We start from the raw sequence: 19,403 nt of genomic DNA, 5'->3' as shown, positions 1-19,403 counted from the left end.
TGGTCCTGGTTCCCTTGGGGTCCAGATCCAGAGCTCTGGAAAGACTGAGGCAGCCCCGAGCTCCACTCTACGGGTTCCCCACCCATAAAGAAACCAGCCCCCTGGGTTACTCAGGCAGCCCGTGCATCTTGATGTTAGCCTACTCAGCTCAGCGTCTGCTGTGCGACACCTGGCTGTGACCTCAGGAAAGTCCCTACTCCTCTGAGTGTCAGTTTCCTTGTCTGTAAAATGGGATGACGATAATCTTCCTCACAGGGCGGCTGTCAGGACTAGAAGAGAGGCTGCCTGGTGAGCGCCGTGTTCATCCTTTGAACCACACCTGGTGAGCACCTACTGTGTGCTGTTTCCCACTGGGCATGGAGGCTGCAGTAAGGAGCACAACCCACCGCCTCCCCTTGGAGAACACCCGTGGCGCTTACATCTGGTCAGACACTCAGGCGCTCACCTGGGGATTCTGTCTCATGTTTTGTGTATAATATTTACAAGAAAATCGTTGATATTCAATGGAGGAAAACACACTACGTTGTACAGTGGGCTGACTTTCTAAGCTAGCATGGTGGCTACTCACACACATGTATTTAAAGTAATCCACGTTGACTCCCCTTGATGCAGGAGCACCCCGCATTACCATGTTTGATGGCTTCCTGGGCACCATGTGGAAGGACATTCTGTAAAGAGCAAACCACCACTCTTTTTCATGTCTCTTTGGAGACAGTCGGCTGCTTCAGGATGCAGCCGAGCATCTCTTTCCCAGCCACTGGCTGCCAGAAACTCATTGAAGTGGACGATGAACGGAAACTTCATACCTTGTATGAGAAGTGTGTGGTCACGGAAGTTGCTGTTGACGCTCTGGGTGAAGAATGGAAGGGTTGTGTGGTTTGAATCAGCAGTGGGAACGACAAACAATGTTTCCCCATGAAGCAGCGTGTCTTGACCCATGGCCGTGTCCGCCTGCTCCTGCGTAAGGAACACTCCTGTTACAGAGCAAGGAGGCCTGCAGGAAGAAAGTGCAGATCTGTTGGGGGTTGCATTGTGGATGCCAATCTCAGTGTTCTCAACTTGGTCATTGTATAAAAAGGGGAGAATGGTATTCCTGGTCTCACTGATGCTACTGTGCCTCGTTGCCTGGGGCCCAAAAGAGCTGGCAGAATCCGCAAACTTTTCAATCTCTCTAAAGAAGGTGATGTGTGCCGGTATGTTGTGAGAAAGCCCTAAACAAAGAAGGGGAGAAACCTAGGACCAAAGCACCCAAGATTCAGCGTCTTGTTACTCCACGAGTCCTGCAACATAAACGTCAGTGTATTGCTCTGAAGAAACAGCGTACTAAGAAAAATAAGGAAGAGCCCGCAGAATATGCTAAATATGCTCAACTTTTGGCCAAGACAATGAAGGAGGCTAAAGAAAAATGCCAGGAACAGATGGCCAAGAGACATAGGCTGTCCTCTTTGAGAGTTTCTACCTCTAAATCTGAGTCCTGTCAAAAATGAGATTTTTCTAAGAGTAACAAATAAATAAGATCAGACATAAAAAAAAAAAAAAAAAAAGCACCACTATAACTGCCCGCCGATTCAGTTGTTAAGCCCAATGGCTGGCCCAGGCCGGGGTAGATTTGAGTGTTTCCTTGGAGCCCACCTGGCCACTGCAGGAGGCTGCCCACCAGCCCTGAATGCCTTCCAGCTCTCACCCGAGGAGCCCCTAGTGGGTTAGAGGCTGCCCAGGGGTGAGATCTCCCAGCATGCTTTTGGCCCAGGCCTGATCAGCACCCTGCCCTACCCTGATGGTAAAGGGAAGCCTTTGCTCATGGACATCATGCAGACGGAGGAGGGAGGGAGGGTTTGCTGATTGCTGAGGCAGCAAAGCTTTTGAAGCTTTTTGCCAAGCATCTGCAGGAGGATTGAAGTCTGTCCTTCTCCAAAGGCCTCAGACATTTCCAGGACACATTAGTTCAGGGCTCCGAGACGGGCAGCCCCTCTGTTGTCTGGTCTGACGTGCTGCAAACACTTCTTCCATCCCGGGTTCAGATGCAGCTTCTGGACTGTCTGGGATCCCAGTTCTTGACTTGGTGGCACAGCCTAGATGGGTGGTCAGAGCCATTAGATCTTTGGGATGGAGACTCTCAACAAGCAATGTCTTGGGTGGGGTTGGGGGCGGGCCCTATAAAACGGGAGGCCCTCAAGCCTGCTGCCAGGTGGGGACAACACCCCCATGACAGCTGCATTGCTTAGTCCTGCTGACTCCAGTGAAATGCCCACGTAGCCACATCCCCACGCTGGGGCCATCCTTCAGTTATATAAATGACATTTTCGTGTGTTCTCAGTGGCCAGCACATAGTAGGTGCTCAAAGAGCGTGTCCTGGATGAATGATTTGCACTGAGCTGCAGGGGGAGAGGAGCATCGGAAGGAAGAACCAGGAGTTGGAATCATGCAACTCTCTTTCCTGCTCCCCGTCCTCCTGCCAGCTCCAGGCCCCTCCCAGTAGCCACATACTGCCACGTGTACATCTGGAAGAAGGGAAAAACATAGGCAGAAACTCAACAAGACCCAAAACAGATGGCAAGAACATTATGGGTGGGGCCGAATCTGGGAGAGCTAGGGCCAGCCAGAGAGGAAAGAGGGATTTCCATGACACGAGTCAAGAGTGCACAGGGCCAAGCCGCATGGCTGGGAGCTCCTAGCCTGCAAATTCAGCAGGACTGGAGTCTGGGGTGGCCAGGAACCAGCAGGGTCGTCGGGCAGGGTGAGGAGGGGGTGCATAGTTGCAGCCTAGAAGTGGTAGTGTGAGCAGGAGGAAGTATTAATTGGGCTCCAGGCACAGGGAGGAAACAGGGGACCCTCTTCAGTGCAGCAGCAGGGTGGGGGTTGGGGGTGTGGGTGGCTGACCTTCAATGACCTGACTGCTGTTCATCACTGAAGGGAATGAATTAAAGCCACAAACTGAGATGTGCATGACATACAACTTGCTTTATTTCTCCGCGACGAAACTTAACTTCCATTAGGCACTTCCCTTCTGCTGAAGTCAAAGAAATGGACTTTTGGCCAGCTGGGGCTCCTTTCCCACCACATTTCCCGGGGGCTGCATCTAGGTGCCCCTCCCTGGCAGTGTCCACTGACATCTGCTGACTTTGTCAATGTCCCATCTGCGTCAGACTCCTGGTTCCGCCCACATACCTGCTAAATCATGCTCATTCCTACAAAGCCTCCTGGGTCCTCAACCCTCTTGGGACATCCAGGTCCTCCCTTCACAGGCACTTACCTCACAAGTTCTGTGTCCCTCAGTGGGCTGTCTGAGCCCAACCCCATTTACCTGGATACAGGATGTGGCCATTTTTTCCCCGGGGTCTCAACCGCCTGCCTCCTCAGGGTTCTGCCTGGGGAGAGAGGAACAGCTCCTCTGAATCTCAGATGCCCCAAACCTGTGGTGGGTCTTCGCTGCACCCCCCACCCTTCCAGGCTCAGTTGGGGTGGAGGGGCTGCAACCCCAACATTGACACATTCTTTGCTTTCCCTCAGCTCACCTCTCTCTGGGGGCATCTTGGGTGTTGGGAGAGAGGGGATTATGTGTCTACTTGATTCCATCTCCCAAAGATTTCAGCTAGGCACACAGGCTCTCTCTTTCTTATTTTGAAACTTAAGAACCTGGAAAAGACTTGCTTTCTGCTACATATCCCTTCTGTATTTGTTAGGATGCTTTTGGGTGTAAGGAACACATGTCATCCCCAAGCAGCGTAAAGGAAAAATAACCCAAGGTAGGGCAGCTGTAGGGCTGGTTAATTCAGCAGCTCCACAAAGCATCCAGGTTTGTCCTGTATTTCTACTCAGCACATGATGAAACAGCTTTGCTCTTAGGCCAGTTTCCTTCAGGGCTACAGGACAGCAGCCACAAGATGGTGGCCACAAGATTGCTGTCCCTGTCCAGGTGTCACATCAGGCTTGATGAAGGCCAGTGAAAGAAGAATCAGATTCTGTCATCCAGCAGCTTCCCCTCATTTTTCATTGGCCAGAACTGGTCACATGACCACCCATAACCCAACCTCTGGGAAGGAGAACAGGGTTATGCAAAGCAAGACTTAGCCCTGAACCCCCAGGGTCTGCGCTGAACCTCCAAGCAAGATCAGAGAGATTGTGGGGGGAGAAGTGGTTACCAGTACAGCTGCTTCCTTTTTTTATCAGAGTTCTTTGGCCACATGTTCAGATGTGGGTCTCTGACTCAACCATCATATGTTGGTTCTAGGAAGACTTCCCAAACTTAGAGGGTAACCTTGGCCCCGAGTGTCACCTGATTGTAGTGCTTATCAGTTGTCAGCTCTGCCAATTGGGCTTCAAGCTTCAAGGGTATGGGGGGGGAGGCTAGAGCAGCACCAACCCTCCCCAACCCTCCCAAGCAGAGTTGAGCTTTTCTGTGTTCAACCCAAGCCAAGGGAGGCACTGCTGGGTTTAAATCTAACTAGGTAAATGAGGGCAGATCACCTGGCCTCTCTGTGCCTCAGTTTCCTCACCTGGAAAATGGGGATGATAATAACAGCATCTACTCCATAAGGCTGTTGTGAGGATTAAAGGAGTAAGTATAAAAGACTGGCGCACAGTAGGCTCTCTATAGGTGTTAATATTATCATAAGGTAGATACGTTATTATACTATTTTCCAAAAGAAGAAACTGAACCGCAGAGAGATTGGATAATTTCCTTCACGTATCATTGGTCATTCATTCACCAAGGATGGATGGACTGTCTATTATAGGCTCCGCACTGTGCTGGGCACAGGGGGCAAAGCAGCAAACAACACGTCCACACAGCCCCTGCCCTCATGTGGCCTAGAGCCTAGTGGGGGAAACAGATGTTATGTGCAGGCCATCCACCAGGACCTCAAATTATGGTAAGTGCTCTCAAGGCATCATGGGAGCAGCTAATTTGGAAGGTGGGGGTGGGGGAGGCAGTGAAGGCCTCTCTGAAGAAGACGTGGTTCAGCTGAGACCCAGAGGGTGCTCGGGGGAAACGGGATGGCAGGCAAAGGGATCAGCATAGACAAGACCTGGAGGTAGGAACCTGCTCAGCACTTCCCAGGAACTGAGGGAAGAGCCAGGAGGTGGGAGGAGCCAGGTTTGCATGACCTGGGATTTTGCATCCATCCAGTGGGCAGCAGCTGAAGGAGTTTCAGGTCATTGGATCAGAGGTAGACCCAGGGTTCAAACCCAGGCCTTTCTGACAAGTGTCCGGGACCTGAGCTATTGTTTCTCAGAGGATGGCTGCAGGATGCAACACCTCTTGAAGTTCTTTTGATCGGTCTCGTGATAGGGCAAGACTCTTACAGGAGTCTATGGGGAGTGGGTATCCTTGGAACTCGATCCCCGCAACCAGTGGTGTGCTGGAGCAACTGGCACCAGCTGGCAAGAGCCGATCGCGTGCATCTGTTCCCAACTCTGAGTTCAGAGACATCAGGATGTTAGCTTGAAACTGGCCACGGGGGCGGTACTTACACTGTAGAAATCGGCAAACGTTGCAATTTTAATTTTTACAAAACAAGCCCTTCATTCAAAGTGCAGCCCCTGCTCCCCAATGGTGAAAGGATGTTCCCTGTTGCGTTTATCCCATCATGACAACCATTCCAATGAGGCTGGAGTCCTGGGCCTCTCATAGGTGGGAAAGGTTATGGGTGGGAGCGGGTGGGGGCAGGGCCTTGTGAAGGAGGTACTTTGGGTGTGGTCCCCAGTCTCAGTGACCGCCTCTTTCCCTGGGACCCCTCGCCAACCCTCCACCCTTCACCCTACCCTCCAACTCTCCCAGGGCCCATCTCTCTACTTTACCCTGTCCCCTGGTGGCCAGGGTGGTGGATGGTTCCAAGGCAGACCCCAGACGCAGTAGGGCCAGCCTGAGTCCTACTCCTGTCCTTTGAGAAGCAGAACCACAATATTTGTTGACTGGATGAATCTTAAAATTTGGGGAGGTTAAAGGGGTGCGTGGGGGGGTCTTCTCTTTTGCTCTCGCCAAACAAGGCCCTGTTTTGTTTGTTTGTTTTTGTCCCTTGTGTGTGTTTTGTCGAACTGGGCACACTCTATGTCTCTTACACGCATTACGATCACATTTTCTAAAGACAGATTACCTATATAGTCCGAAAAATTATTTTTTCTGTCTTGTTAATTTATTTAGCTAAAGGCTTAAGAGGGTTAGAATGAAATAACTTGTATTTACTCTAACACTTGATAGCAGGACTGTCCTGACAATGCAGGCCAATGGTCATTGGACTGACATGCTCCCTCAGTTATAATTACTTGCACTTGTCCTGCCCCCTTACTAAGATAAGAGGCCTTGAGTTAGGCAGACTTCAAGTCCCACATGTCCTAGTAACTCCCACAGCACCCAGCCCAGTACTGCCCGGAGGAACTCAGTAAATCCCTGTGGAATTAATGACAGGATGAATGGATACCTCCTCATCCCCACAATAAGACCTTCCTTCCTTCTTGCCATCTTTCCGTCTACCCATCCACCCATCCCTCCATCCTTTCAACAAATACAGTTTGCGTGCCTACCCTGAGCCACACATGGCTTTAGGTGCTGGAGAAGCCATGGGACTCCATGGACTTGACCTGTGACCTCGAGGAGCCATAGTCCAGCCAGGAAGACAGACACCAAGCAAATCCTCCACCAATGCCCAGCCAATTACAAATGAGAGCAAGTGCTGCTGGGGGGAGAAGGGCAGGTACAGGGACCAAACAGTCCCATCTCCGCTTTAGATGTGGAGGGGCTGGCAGGGAAGTCCTCTCTGGGAAAGTGACGACAGGTTTGTGACCATGAGATGGCAGCATGGGTGAAAGCCAAGGTGGGGAGAGCTTTGGAGCCTTACAAGAACTGACAGGCACCCAGGGACTGGGGTGGCGGGGCTGGGTCTTCCAGGGAGAGAAGGAGAGGTTGTATCATGATATTGTGTGATTTTCATTTTAAGAGGCCAGTGCTGGGTGAAACGAGGCAGAGTGATGGACAAACAAGGGGGAGGGGGGGCTGAGAATGTGGGTCAGGGATGGGGGTGCAGGACTGTGAGTCCTTGGCATTCAGCAGCACTTGGGGCTGGGGGTGGGGGTGGATACCCTCATCTGACAGAGCTAAAGAAAAGGAGCTGAGGGCTGGCGCCAGGTGTTGCCTCAGGAGCCCTAATGGTCGGGGCCAGGAGAAGGGGGTAAACCCATTTCTGACCTGCATCAGATAAAGTGAGGAGCCACCTGGGTTAAGTTCCCTGCTCTATTTGGAGGTTAAATGGGATGAAGGGATCTGGGAGGCCGGAGGCCAGAGTTCAAGCCCCCGCCATGCTGTGTGGCCTCAGGCTGAGAGCTGCCCCACTCTGAGCCCAGACTCATCATCTGTGCAGGGAGGGAATGGACCCGAGAGCCTCCAAGATCCCTTGCAGGTCACTGGTCTTGGCTTTCTTCTTCCTTGGGCTCCCCTCGTTCTGTCTTTCTGGAATCCAGGGGCCCTGCTTGCTTCCCCCTCTTGTCTTGCAGGCACCTGGAACTCCCAGTCTGGGCGGCAATCCTTGCCGTGGCCTCCACCCTCCTGCAGAGAGGGCCTGTGTAGAGGCGGTGGAGAAGTAAGCACTGCCCTCTGGTGGCAGCTTATGGGCCCACATGTCACTGTGCTTTGCCGCGTTTTAACTCAAGTATTTTTAAAGCAATGATTGAGCATCTTTTGTGTGCAATGTCCGGGGAAGGCACGTAGGAAGTGGGCAGTGAGGAGAAGGGGGCCTCATCTCTACAGTGAAAATCATGGTAGAGGAGCTCTTATGGCTGCAGTGGGGGTTAACTACCGTGTTTTCCCGAACATAAGACCAGGTCTTATGTTAAGTTTTGCTCCAAAAGACGCATTAGGGCTTATGTTCAGGGGATGTCATCCTGAAAAACCCTGCTCGGGCTTATTTCCCGGTGAGGTCTTATTTTCGGGGAAACACGGTAGGTAGCATCATGCACGGCGTGCATTTCAGCCTTACTCCTGGCCCAGGCTGCATTTATCACACACATGTGCTCAGTGCCTTCCAAGGAGACCACCAACTGGAGGGGCACACCACCCTGTGTGTGGACGCACCAGCGTTGGGATTCCTTCAGGCAGGGCGGGGCTCAGGTGCCAAGGGGCTTTTTCCTGTGCTGTCCTTCAGTGCAGTGGAGGATCCCCCAGCAGCTGCTCCCGGTGGGGAGAGCCAGCAGTGCAGGTCGCCTGCAGATACACTCTGATTCATGTGGCATTCCAAGGGCCTATGTGTGTGCGTGGGAGCCCATCCAGGGCAATGGAGACCTGGGGTATGTGAGCAGTCTCTCACTCTCCAGTTAGCAGCTGGGCAGGCTGGATCAGCATGGCTCAGGTTTGCTTGACAGCGGCCCACAGACACACAAACATACCTGTGTGTATACCAGAGCTGGAACGGGCTCCCTCCTCTTGTAGGGAATGACTTCCTCATCACAGGGGGAATTCAAGGGAGTCTGGGCACTCTGGGTGAGATGCTACAGAGAAGAGTTGGGCATCGGATGAGCAGTGGACTGATGGATGCTTAAAGCTTCAGGCATTTGCTTCGGGCACACAGGCTTCTTTACATCTGTGTCCACAGCTGCCTCTGCCCCTTTGCTCAGACTGGTCTCTGCTCCCTGCTCTGTGTTAGCCATTACCTATCCTTTAAGGCCTGGCTCAAAGCCTCCTTCTTCATGGAGCCTGTGCTGAAGACACACCTGTCCAAGGTCTCTGAACACCTTATGCAAATTCTAGCTATTACTCCAGCAGGCGTACAGACGCCATTACCATTTCCTCCGCTAGGCCCTGGACCCCGTGAAGCTGGGTTGGGTCTTGAGCATCTTTTCTAGCCACCATAACTCGCAGCCCAGAGCTGGATGGTACAGATACCTGACAAATATTCCATGGTGACCACCAGGTGTTCGCTTTCTACATCTGGGAAAAGCATGATTCAGACTGTCCCTGGAGAGGCGGGAGTCAGAGAAATAGGGGGAAGGCCGTAGTTGGTTCTGGAAGGCCAGAGCAGCACAGTCAGCACAGGCCCGGAATGGCCAGCAGTGCCTCCAATTACCATGGCTCTCTCATTCTCAAGGCAGCAACAGCCCAGCACTTAGCAGCATGGCCTCTGGAACCAGACGGCCTGGGTTCAAGTCCCAACTCTGGCACTTACCACCTGTGTGACCTCAGGCAACGTACTTAACCTCTCTGTGCCTTAGTTTCCTTATATGTAAAATAGGATACTCAGAGTACCTACCTGAAAGTATTGTTGCCAGGATTAAATGAATTTTAATACAAGGTTTCTCAAACTTCCATGTGCACACGAATCACCCAGAGATCTGGTTAAAATGCAGATTCTGACTCAGCAGGTCTGGGGGTCCTGCAATACTGCATTTCCAACAAGCTCCTGGGGGACCTCGAATCACACTTGGCATATTCAGGAGTTAATACGTGTAAGGTACATAGAACAGGTCCTTGCACATAATAAGGGCTGGGGGAAGTATTGTTAACTACTATTACCTGGTACCTTTCAAGGAAGGGTATGGCTTCCAGAACTTTCTGCCCCCTCTATCCTTTATGGTGCTCTGTTCTCTGGGGCCTTGGTGATGCTGTAACCTCTAATGTCTGCTATACTGAGGTAGGCTGTTCAGAACCTCTGTTGTCTCTCCTCTGAGCCCCGAGGAACAAGGAACGACAGGTGTTGGGGGCAGGCAGAAGTGATTTGGGGAGAGCTGAGAAAGAAACAGGAAGAGAGCTGTTGGCAAGAGGTGGCTCACAGGCCTCTTCACTCAAGTGTCCGTGCATGCACTGGTGTGAGCTTCACAGCCTAAACCACATACCTCACAGCTTCCCCTGCCCCCTCCGCTCCTGCCGCCCCCTGCTTCCTGCAGGAAAGGCACAGGTGACTTCAGCCAGGGTGCTTTTAGCATTTCTGGCCAGAAACCGCAGGCCAAAGCCATTGGCCACATCCTCCTGATCTAAATGTCCTGACCGCCGCCTCGGCCACCAGTACACTGGTCAGGTCTAGTTTGGTCCCTGAGGCCAGGCGTAAGCAGGGGTGAGGCTGGGGTTCCTAGGTATTTTTGAAGAGGTGAAGGAAGATGGGGGTAGGTGAGTGGAGGGGCTGAGGGCAGGGGGTATGGAGGGAGAATCTTGCTGGGGAAGCTGGAGGGTCGAGTGTCTGTCCTCACCACCTCCCTCTCTCCGAACAACCTCGTCCCATAGTCTTTGTCTCCCACCTCCCCGGGTTGTTTGTACGGGTCCCATGTGGTGACCTGTGAAAAGTGGTCTTGGAACACAAATCACATTCATCCGTTAGGAGTGGGCGAGAACCTTCTGGCAGATGTAGCTGGTTGCTGCCTTAGCTCCATTTAGAGGTCATTTCCCGGAGAGCAGCCCCAGGCTTCCAGGTGTACGCCAGTCATAGTGTTCCTCTGGTCTTGCCCCAAGAGAGGGTGACACAGCCTGGGGCCCTTCACTCTCTGCTGATTTCAGATGGGCTGCTGAGCTCTGGGAGGCTCGTGAGATCAAGGTCACTGGTTCAAGTCCCACCTTGGGGGTAGAAGTGAAATTCCCTTTTTTTCCACTCAGGTGGCAGCACTACCCCTGCCTGGTTCTCTCCTAGACCGAGGCCTCAGGCTGGGAGCTTGAGGCATCCTCATACCAGGAGGCCCTCCCGAGGCCCGAGGGAGGCAAGGTGTCCAGTTCAGATTCCTCCACTCAGAGGATGCTTTTCCTGGAAGAACTTTCAGGCTCATCGACCCGATCCCATCCTTGCAGGGTTGGGGAGGCTGGGCCCAAAGAGGAAGGCCTGGCACCTTCGGCTCTTGCTTGCCCAGAGTCATCTGGTCTTCTGTTTCTGGTGGCAGTACCATTTCCCTTTGGAGATCTACCTTCCTGTAATAGGTGAGGACGTCTTCGTTAAGCTGTCCACCAAACTACTCCATCCTCTCTAGACAAGGGGTGGTCATTTGACCCCATCCCATCTTAGCCAATGAGACTCTTTGTTTTCTAGTGGGATAAAGCCAAGAAATACCCAGACATACCTGCCTTGAGGGGATCTTGGCAGTTAGGCCCTTGCAACTGGTCTGGAGTCTGTGCCCCCTGAGGTCTGGGTCTTTATCTGTCTCCAGAACCGGTGAACTATTCAAGATCCTTCTAGCAAGTTCTGTTGGACTCAAGTTAGCTACAGCCCGTGTCTGTGGTCTCTAGACCCAGAACAGCGATTACTGCAGGGAGGGACATGAGAACATGAAACTAGTAAGCTGGTGGCACTGCTGGAACTCAAACCCAGGTTTCTAGACTCCCAACCTGTGCCCATGTCCCCTGGGAGGAATCTCTGGCCTGAAAGGAGCAGTGGGACTGAAATAAAGTAGAATCGAAGAGAAGAAATGAGTGTGCTTGTCTATGGCAGGTGTTGGGTGGGAGCTGTTGGTGGTTTGACTGCTGGGCAGAGTGTGAAGAGGCACATAGAAGCCGGGCAGGCGGGGGGTGGGGGTGGGAAGGGGTCACCAGCCAGGCCCCCTGTGGCCTTCACACGTGCCCTAGCCCCTGTCCAGCTCTCCTGATATGTGGTAGGAAATCAGCACTGGGGTGGGGGTTGAGGGGTGAGGGCGGGGTGTGGGGCAGGGAACACAGATTTGGTAAACAACGTGCATGCGGAGCTGGTTCAGACAAGCCATAGTGGGAATGTGACTGCAGTGGGAGGACTCGCGATGGGGCCATATCTAACTCACTCTGAAAGTGAAACCAGCCACCCACCAAACACGGGGCCTCTGCTAGTTCTGAAAGTTCTGGCAGCCTGTCTCTTTATTAATCGTCACCAAAATGGAAACCAGTCAGCAAGACAGATTCAAGGTCAGCCAGCCAACTGGGATGTATATGGGCCTCACCAGGCCTTTGGAAGTCAGGCATTCAATGTTGTGGCCGACCAGGAAGACACCTGGCTGTGACTCCTTTTTCAGAGTACACTAGGCAGCCGGAGGTTTCTGTCTTAGAGCGTCCTGTGTTGGCCCCTAAGATCCAGGGCTCACACCTGGCTATGTGACAACCTATTCTGAGGGCGTCAGCAGAGAGAAAACCGGGGGCACGTACACTTCTCTTGCTGCCCTCTCATTCAGTTCCCACCTCACCATCACCCAGGCTGGTCAGCCATCCTTGAAGGGCAGGGAGGGGCGGGGGGGAGGGGGGGAGGGCTGGTAATTAAAGACGACTTTAAGCCTTAATCTGTGTGTTAGGTGCCTCTTCCTCCATGCTGGGCAAAGACATCTGTGTTTGCCAAGAATCTCAGTTGCTAACCATAGAACCCAACCTGGTTACTTTCATTAGAAAAGGAATTTATTCAGGATATTTTGAACCGCAGGAATCTTCGGCAGGATTGGCAAACCAGGCTTGGAGGGGTGCAGTATCTGAGATGTGATGTTCTGATGCCACCTTCACCAGCCTCCTAGATTCCTCTGCCTCCTTATCCACATCAAGCTCGCGCATACTGAGGTCTGCAGCATAGACTTCTGATTGGGGAAGCCTGGTCACGTGCTCACTGCCTCAGCTCCTAGGGAGTCTGGAAAAGTAGACTTTTGGCTTATTGCTTGGGGCTCCTAAAGAAACAAACAATACAAAAAACACAGGAAAGGTTTGCAAAGCTATGTGACCACAATGTAAGATAAATATCTGGCCAGCACTTGAGAAGAAACATTCCTGACAGAGGGTCCTGTGTCTGCTTTAGCCCTCAGCACTACCCTCTCTCCAAAAGTGGTCCGTTCTGGCACCTCACTGGGCCAGCAGGCCTGGTGGTGGTGTTTTGTTAGTTTCAATTAGAATGAATGACCAATATTTTAAATAAGAGAATTTCATGTGTGTGTTTTTCTTTTTTAATCTCATTTTTTTGCTCTTGAAAATTCAGAATTTTCTGGCAGTATTGAGTCAATATTCCCATTTGCCGTCTCCCCTGGAGATGGAGTCTCCAGTTTGCCCTGTGGGCATCTTAGTGGGGGACTCCCACCCAAACCCACCCTGAGGGAGAGACTGGGCCTCTTCCCTCCATGGAAGCCATTGATGTTGACAGGCCAAGAGAGTAAGGTATATTTTAGCTAATTGCTGATTGTCCAAAAACACCATTTGGCTCATGGTGTCTTCAAAGTGCAGTTGGGGTGGCCCTTGGGGTGTCTCTTCAAACCTGAAAACATAGAAACAATGTCAAGAAAATCCTGTTTTAAAGTTGGTGGTGCACGTGCGTGAGCACACAGGTGGAACAGGCTTTGGGCTGCAAATTTAAGGTGCCATGGGAATGATGACCAGGGGCCCACACCACCATGCATCTCTGAGTGCTGTCCAGAGGGGCCCTTGTCCACAAATCCTTGTCGCTGGACATTCTGAAGCTTTGCACTTGGCTGGAACTCCCCTTCCTCTGGCTCATGTTGGTCCCTTTATTCTGGGGAGGAAACCCATGGTCTTTTCTGTATCCTCACTGTGTGTGGCCTGTTTTAGGATCCGCCAAAATATAGTTGTGTGTCTTCTCTTGGTCCCACCTTATTTAGATTCTTGAGGTGGCAACGAGACTGATGTGCCATGGTGCCAAGAGTCAGGGTCCAAGGGAAGATTTTATGGTTTCAGGAACCACTGTCTGAAGCTGGCATTTTCACCAACCAGGGAGTTCAGGGTCCCCTGTCCCTAGAGTCAGGCTGGACTGAAGGTGTCATTCTAGAGCTGGGGTAGATGTCTGACCCCATGAACTGCTTTCCTCCAAGCAGACACTGTCGGCAGTGGTGACAGCCAGAGGGACATTTAAATTTTTTTCCGATTTTTAAATAAAAACACTAAGAAAAAAATGCAAGCAAGCATAACTTCTAGTTAGAGAGGAACTTCTCACAGACACTTGGCAAACATCACACGTCGTCTTTCCTTGCTGCAAAACCTAGATAGTCTTCTGAGAAAGATCACAGGTCTTGGTGAAACCTGCTAAGAATAAGAAAAAACAAAAAGATTCTTTTCTACATGATTCCCACGGGAAAGAAGGAAACAGTTGCAGGTGCTGTCAGAGGGTCTTTGGAGATTTCCTGAGTGTCCCTACGACAAGACTCTGGATTGGCAGTCAGGAAACAGGAGGGAATTAGGAGTCGGTGTGACTGTGACAAATGCTTCCAGCCCTGGGTCCATCGGCACAGGGAGGTGGTCCCACAGGCCTGGTGACTCAGGACACTTTCAGGTTCCCCGGGAGAAGTTAGAGGTAATGAGGGGGGCTGGTGTTTGGGTAGCACCGAGGGGCACTCCATTTCCCACAAAGGGTCCCACACTTTTGATTATGATTTTGGCTCCAATTTTATTTATTTTCTTAAGTAGGCATTATGTTCCCATGAAACAAAGCTCAAATGGTACAAAAGTTTATTCAGGAGAGTTCCGCTCCTCTGCCGGCCACGTCTCCCAGCATCCTTCCCTAAAGGAAAACGCTGCTACCAGTCTCTAGGCATTCCTTCCAGAGCTACTCACTGCACATACACGCTAGTTCATGGACACACACATACACACACACATGTACACATGCACACTCACCCCTGCGCATGCACATGCAGCTCACATACTTATGCCCACCTTTGCAAACTCACATACCTAGATTCTCCCTCACACATGCACCCACAGTCACACATGGAAGGCTCACCTTCACACCCTTACATATATCCTTACAAATGCACACACTCAGGCTCACTCTCTCACACCGTCACACACACCCCTTCACATTTACACACAGTTGTCCCTGCTATACAAGTGATAGCACACTACACACTTTGTTCTGAACTTGGTTCTTTGACACTCTGCTAGACAACTTGGGGATGGTTCCATGTCAGGAACAGAGAGCTGTGCCTTCCTTTTGTGTCAAGGCTTGTCATGCAGGGTCTCTGGCCTAGCTCGCAGGACACGGTGAGGCCAAAAAGGAACATCCACGGAGCCATAGGTAGGGGAGTCACACCACTATATTCTCGCTGGCGGCTGGGTTGGAGACACAGGAAGCAAGAGACACATGATCCGCAAACTGCCGTCCACTTCTCTGCCAACCAACCCTACCTGCTAGCTGCAACCCGCCGTGCTAATTACAATCCGCTCTTGCTAGCTCAGCCACCATCGTCTTGCTAGCCCCCATTTTTCTGCTAGCATAGCCACGGCAGTTATAGTAGTGGCCAATGGCTCACTGGTTACAGCTGACGGCCAACTAGCCACAGCTGATGGCCATCCAATCACAGTTGATGGCCATTTACTACCCGAGTGAGCACCTTTCCATGTGAGGGCGAGAGCCTGGAAACTGCACTCCTGGCTCTGTCCCCACAAGGCTACAGATGTTCCCTAACTTAATTTACTTCCCAGCGGTCCTCTGTTGGTGCACATTTAGGCTGCCTCCAGTCTTGCCACCGCGTGAGTCCCTTGGCACACACATTTCTTACACAGCGCACATCTCTCTATAGCAGGGGTGGCCAAACTTTTTTCAACGTTTTTCACCAAGGGCCATATGCGGTAAAATACACAAACAGCCGGGCCACTCACTTGAGGTGAAGTACGTATTGCCTCACCTGGCTTATTTAAGTAAACTAAATATATTTTTGGAATTTGCTGCAGGCCAATTACAATGGATTGCGGGCCGCAGTGTGGACACCCCTGCTCTATAGGATGAGTTTGAGCCTGTGCCGGAGATGTGACTGGTGTTATCAAATCGTCTGCCTGAGAAGTGGCACCACTTTGAATGCACGTCAGCAAGGTGACCCACCCTTTTAGACCATTCTTGGTGACAAACCTTTTGAAACTTCAAATACATTGTTCCCAGTGTTGTTTTCAACTTGTATTTTCTAGAATCTTTAGGGAACTAGAGCTTTAGCACCTCTGATTCTTTCTTGTTTCCTTTATTCCTTCCATCCTTGCATCTGAACACCTTCTGTATATCAGGTAATTTTCTAGGCTCTGGAGATGTCTGGATGGATCGCACACAGGTGCTGTTCTTAGGGAACTCCTAGTGTAGGCATGTGAACAGAAGGTCATGGCTAGATGCAAGAACAGGCGTGTGCATGAATCTGACCTGGCTGGAGGGGGAGATCAGGGAAAGACTGGTTTTAAATCGGGGAGCTGAGTTAGTTTGAAAAGAGTAGGGTGGGCATGGGCTGACCAACTTTGTTCCAGTTTTGGCACCAATAGTCCCGTGCCTTGGAAACCCCTTCAGGCCCAGGCAAAGCATGACAGCTGGTCTTCCTGGAGCAGTCCTGGCAAGGTGCCAAAAGGAAGAGTGATTTCTACACGAAAAGCATGGTTTGCACGAGACATGAGCTGCTGGAGAGGCTGAGTAGGACTCATATCTGGTTGCCAGTAAAGCCTGGTGCTATGGAGGCAGGATTTTCTCCAGGTGAGGCCTCAGCTACCTGCTGACTTTCAAAAAGTCAGTCATAACCCCTGGGAGGGGTAGGGAGCAAAGACTTGAGGGTGGGTGTGAGAGTGTCTTCTGGATGAGCAACTGTGCCATCCAGGCTGAGCAAGGGAGGGAGGCCAGGAGGGGTGGGTGGCCTGGGAGATGCTGGAGGTCTTTGCGATGGCAACAAGAGCTAATAGTCCCTTCAAACCTCGCTCCTCTGCCTGTGTGCTCTTTACTTATAGCTAGGCCCATTGCCCAGCCTCCTTTGCAGCTAAGCTGCTCATGTGACTCAGTTATAGCTAATGGGATGTAAGTTAGAAGAGGCAAGGGCAACTTTGGGGAAGGGTCCTTAAGAGGAAAAGGCGTGCCTTTTTTTCTCCCTTCCTCCACCTTCCAGCTGCAGGAATGCAGGTATGATGGATGGAGCTTGAATAGGTCTCTTGGTCTATGAGAAAGCAGAAAGAGACTGAAGATGCCCCAGTAGCAAGACAGATTTAGTTCAGCATCCTGGTGACATCATAAAGGGCCTCCTCCAAGCCCTGGACTGCCAGCCTCTGGAGTCCTTTTATGTAAGAGAGAAATAAAGTCCTCTCTGATTTTAGACCACTGTTACCCTCTTCTATTCTCTTTGGACACACACAGTTGGACTTCACCCTAACTGGGACACTGTTGTAGGTGGAAGAGGGTGGCAGCAGCAAGGGGGTGAGGTGGCAGTTTGAGGGTCCTGGGTTGGCACAAGTCAGAGTGATGACAAGGTCCCAGTGTGGGCTCGGCCTGGGCACTGATGTGGACTCAGACAGAAGACCCCTGGGGAGACGATGGTGCAGGAATCTAGAGGCTGCAACATGGACCCTGAGGTCTCCTGGGAGTTGGAGTGGAGCAAAAGGGGGAGTGGAGAGGGAGGGAGTGTTTTGTAGGTGTCAGTGCTGAGGAGGGCATGGGGGTCTGGCGGCCTGACTTGACCCCCAAAAGAGGCAGCCCTGTGATGGGGAAGTGGAAAAGTCATGGTCAGGCAGGGACATGGAGCCAGAAGATTCTGAGCTATGCTTGTCCTATGGGACCTATGAAAGTGGGGTCCTTGAGCTGGGCTGGGTTCAGTGGTGGTTGAGCTCCTGGGGCTGTGTCCACAGAGCTGAGGTTGCAGGGAAGTTGGTCCACAAAGGGGCCCTGTGAGGATGCAGTGGGGAGGGATGGGGGATGGAGGGGGCAGCAGGGGCAGTTAAAGAAAGGAGGGTTTGATGCACTTGGTCGCTTGGGTCCTGGGGGGCGGGGGCTGCTGGAGGAGGCTGGTTCTGATCCAGAACTCCTGTGTCAAAGGTCTGGGCAGGCCTGAGTAGACACTGCAGGCCCCTGCCTTCAGAGAAGCTTCTGGATTCCTCTTCAGGTTACCTCAGAGAGGGTCTGATGTGCTCTGTCAGACAGACCCCGGTTCTGATCCTGGCTCTGTCACATTCTGGTTGGATGACCTGTGAGCCTCAGTTTCCTTGCCTGAGGAAGGAAGGGACTGCTCTGTAGAGAGCAGTCTGGGCAGGAATCAGCGTGTGCAAAGTCCCCGGGGCATGGAGCGCTTGGCGTGTTTGCTGAACTGCAGTGAAGCTTGAGCTGGTGGAAAGTTCAGAGATGACGGCAGGGCCAGCTCCTGCGGAACTTTGAAGCCAAGATGACATATCTAGATTTTATTATAAATGCACTGGGAACTCCTGGAAGGTTTTAAAGGGGGTGGTGCTGTGAAATGACCTGATTTGGGTTTGGGAAAGGTTGTTCTGGCTGTTGAGTGAGGAATAGACTGGAGGGGGTCAGGTGTGGAAGCAGGGAGGCCAGTCAGGGGCCCCTGTGGACCTGGCTGCGGGGAGACGCTGGCAGCTGGGACAGGGGTGGTGGCCGCATAAAGTGCTTGCGCTGCAGGGTGCACCTGTCACCACCCCAGCCTTGGGGCCTGAACCTGGCATACCCTTCTCACCCCCCTTACCTGGGGCACCTTCTCTATTAATCAGGGTAGTGCCCACTAACTGCCGAAACAAGAACCTCCAAGTCTCAGAGGCTCAGCACCATGTAAGTATATTTCTTGATCACATCTCAGTCAAGTGTGGATTGTCCAGCCTTCACATTATTGCTCCAGTGGATTCTTGTTGGAGTGGGGAGAGGAGGCAGAGGAAGGGAAGGCGGTGGAGGAGAGAGAGAAGAAGGAGAGGAGGAGAGAGAGACACAGGGGAGCATCAAAGGGTTTTCAGGCCTGGAAGTAGACTCGATCACTTCCACCCACATCAAACTGGCCAGACTCAGTTCATGGCCCCATCTAACAGCAAGGGAGGCTGGGATGTGGAGTCTGGCAGATGCCCAGTGGGGCGGGGGCACAATAGCCTTCTCTCTGCGCCATGATGCACGCCCCCATGTGCCCCACAGCTGAGGTTTAGGTGGATGATGTGAAGATTGTGCAGTGCTGAGGTTCTCCTGGCTCGGCATAGGCCACCCTCTGCTTTTCCACCTGAGGTGTCCTGCCTTGGGACCCTTGGCAAAAGCAAGTCCCACCTGGCCTGGGGTGGGGAATGCTGAGTGTGGGGACTGTCTCCTTCCCTGCTTTCCTTTCCTTGTTCAAGAAGCCTCAGCTGGTGCAGGCTACACTTGTACCCCCTCCCCCAGGATATCTGGCTGGTTACAGCTGCCTCTTCTCTCTCCCCTGGTCCTACCGTGGCCTGTGTCACTAATCAAGGCAGGGCCTGTGCCAGCCACCTCAGGCTTCTCTGCACCTGGCCTGGCCACTGGGACATCTTGGGTGCTCAGCAAATGTGTGCTGAACGAATAAAAGAAGGAAAGAGGGATGGAGGAGGGAGCCCCCCAGGAGTACACGCAGGGCAGGCCAACGGCATGCTAGGGCAATACTCTTGGGAGAGGCTGCTTATTACAAGCTGAGTTTGTGATTTCTGGCTTTGCCTGAGGATGTATTTTTTTTCTTTACTTGTGTTTTTAAGTTTTAACTGAATTCATATATGTTGGGGCAGGAAATATATTCATGCGGTACAAAAGGGTCTACAGTGAAAA

General features: G+C 52.0%; 1 pseudogene; it reads left to right on the top strand.

The window, feature by feature from the left end:
• Positions 1-729: 729 nt before the first annotated feature.
• LOC109458918 (small ribosomal subunit protein eS6) lies at positions 730-1,487 on the top strand (annotated as a pseudogene).
• Positions 1,488-19,403: the final 17,916 nt, after the last annotated feature.

This window comes from Rhinolophus sinicus, linkage group LG02 (assembly GCF_036562045.2).
Source record: "Rhinolophus sinicus isolate RSC01 linkage group LG02, ASM3656204v1, whole genome shotgun sequence".
In the NCBI taxonomy this organism is placed as follows: Eukaryota; Metazoa; Chordata; class Mammalia; order Chiroptera; family Rhinolophidae; genus Rhinolophus; species Rhinolophus sinicus.
Note: the sequence above shows the minus strand (reverse complement) of the source record. Positions and strands in the feature narration are given on the sequence as shown.